Genomic DNA, 3,168 nt, shown 5'->3' on the forward strand with positions numbered 1-3,168 from the left:
AGATTTAAGAATATTTGTTAATTACCATCCTAGTTCTTTCTGAATCCTGGGAAATAAGTTAACCAGCCCCAACAAACCGAGTGCTTTAAAGCTCGCAGTTGTCTATTGCTTTGCTTGCATGCATCTATATTTCTGCTACCCATTCTACCTTCTCCCACACTCTGAGCTCAAAAACTCTAGCAGAGCACTCATTTAGGTTTGGCAATACCTACTTTATCTCTAATATTATTACATTTGAACTGTGCATTATCCTTTCTTTTTCTCCTCACAACTCTATGTGCTTAAAAAGTGGGTTTGCTTTCTTTATTGCTTGCTGTCATTCCTAAAGAAACTTGACTTCTGCAAATTTTTTACCTTTACATATACTCTTTAATGCAAAACTTTCCTCTGACCATCTTGCTTTTCCTTTCCATTTCTGACAAGCTCTGCTCATTTGTGACACTTCTTGGGGTGTTTCAAGTCTGCAGCTTTTCCCATCATTTCCCCCATTCTTGGGGACACATGACCATTTCGTCATGGACATTCTTCATGCTTTCAACTCTTCAGTTTTGCTACCTTACCAGCCCTCAGTCTCCGCAAGCCCGGAGGAGACCTATCGCCACGGGCTCGCCCCCCGGCGCCCGCCCTGAGAAGATGGCGGCCCCCTCCCTCCCGAGCCCCGCCGGGGAGAGGGGAGCGGGAGGGAGAGAGCGCGGCTCTAACGGCAGGCACCGGCTGGGTAATCCCAGGGACAGGCAGGACAAATCCAGCCGTGGAATTAAGATCGTATTCGACAACAACAAAAACCCAAGGGCAGGGGAAGGTGAGGCGCGATGCCTACCTGATGCAGGGAGGGACGGGTGGAAGCCCACAGGACTGATCTCCGCAGTGTCCCCTCTGAGGCTGCCCAGGCGTGGCAGGGACAGTCTCTTCCCTCACAGTTCATAGTCTGTATTTTGACAGTTTAACCTGTTTTACAAGTTCACTGCCTAGTTTTCAGGGAGCTGAAGTTGAGAAATTCTGTCGTTCCCAAGAGGTCCATGCAAAAGTACTTCTAGGCTAAGTAACGTTTACATCTAAATTCTTAGTAAGCTTTTTCTGTACTTGAAGAGAAGCACCGTTATCGGAAGAGGAGATGCTTTGTTCTTTAATATAAAGCCACGAGGATTAATTGAGGCAGAAAGTGCAAAACTCAGCCCCAGCAGTGGCGTTCGTGATTGACCTGACAGAAGAGAGATTGACAAGCTGTCACTGAGCAGACACAGTGCTTGCTTGTGTTGGGAATACAGGGATGTGATCCATGGCGGTGGCTTCTCTCGGCCTCAAAGCACTTAGGACTTCCATCCTGTTAGTGCAGAAAGCTTTGGAAGTCTGTATTTTGGCCCAGAAACTCTCCTGTGGCTCTTTCACTCCCCTCTGGTGATACAGTTATTAGCTTTCCATAAGTGATTCGTTATTACAGTGATTTAAAACTCTCCAGGGAATTCAGATGAGTAAGCAGGTACTCTTTTGCTGCAGTTTGTAAAATGTCCAAATAAATAACTGCAAGCCTACCCATACGTTACTGCCCTTTGTGATCCTTGCTAGTGTTGAGTTCTTTAACATAAATCATGAAGCTTGTCAACTCTATTTCTTTCATAGGTTGTAGCAAATCAGATAAATGAACAGTGATTATCTTCATGGTCTTCCATTTTTTTCATTTTTGATAGTTTTTCCATTCTAACTGTTTTATGAGAGAAAAAATGTTATTTTCTCTCATAAAAATCACCACCATTGCTTTGCTTTTAACTTCTGTCTCCATATAACTTTGTTCCCCCTCCGTGTTAAGATTTGTACATGTTTCAGTTAACCGGGCATGTATGGGTATAAATTGTTCTGGTGCTAATGCATTATACATCTTGTTTGTATGTCACATAATAAATTAGTATATTTGTAACCAGATTGAGTATAAATATTAATTCTTGCTAAAAATATGTATGATCTTTCATTTTTGTATCAGGTGATGGTGATACCTTTAGAGCAATACTTGTCACACTGTTACCCAAACTTAGTAATTAGCATTCTTAAATGTCTTCCAATGTCTGTCATGTCTTCCAATGTGGCTTTTTTTTTCTTAGAAGTTTTGAATAGGGTGAAAAACTTGGTGTCTAAAAGGCAAATAATACTAGATTTTAACTTTTTGCAACAGCTCTTCTATCAGGTATAGTCCAAATCTACAGCATATCATTGCAGTTTCTAGTGGTTTCATCTTCAGTTTGATATTAAGGTATATAAAATTAAGACAGTATCATCATGCAATGAGTCTTTAAATTCCATAGACCATATTTACACAGCAGGTTAGGTTAGATGATTGCAAAGATGTCTTCTTTCTTCAACTTAATAGATTCAGAAATTTGCCATCCCAGTGAAACTGCTAGGCCTTTTTGCTTGATAGACTGCATTTGACTCAGCTGTTCTTTTTCTGAAGCTGAAGACTTGTACTTGGGTGAATCTTCTAGAAGATATCTAATCTTGATCTCAACACTCAACAGTTTGGAGAACCCACTGGTTCTGTTAGTGTTTTATGACAATGGCTAATCACGATTACTGTGTCTTCCAGCTACTGTTTATTATTACAAATTTTTCAATAGGTTAAGGAGATAGTCAGTACTCAGATTCTTCTCTCTATAAACATTCTTATACGCTGTAATGAAATAATTTCTCAGTTTTGTTTCTTGTTAAATCAAGCTGATCAACTCCACTCTTTTAAAGAGGGCAGAGCTAATTTGAATTGCTTTGCATTGGCCACCAACCAAAGTTGAGTACACAGATGGTGACTGTGGGTCAACTGACATGTGGCAACTCGTTACTCCACAGTAACAGTTTTATTAGTGTGTGTGAGTCCTCTGTCTCTCACTGAAAGGGTAGTTTCTCAGCCCTTCCATAATTTTTATACTTCTAACACCTCAATACATTATCATCCTGGTTCTCTACTTGTCATTAGACTTCCTGGTCTCAGTGGTATGTCATACCTGTCCACTCTGGCCTCTAGTTATTTATGAGCAATACTTAATTTCAGCATCCATCCCCATTCTTTGAATCGTGTTGCAGTAGAATGGCTCGATTAATTAAACACTTTCCAAGGATCCAAGTTCTGCACATTGCTGAAAAGCTTCTAGTTTTGTGGATATGCATAGACTGCAACTCCAT

Source organism: Athene cunicularia (genome assembly GCF_003259725.1).
Source record: "Athene cunicularia isolate RWA chromosome 3 unlocalized genomic scaffold, athCun1 chr3_part1, whole genome shotgun sequence".
Classification (NCBI taxonomy): domain Eukaryota; kingdom Metazoa; phylum Chordata; class Aves; order Strigiformes; family Strigidae; genus Athene; species Athene cunicularia.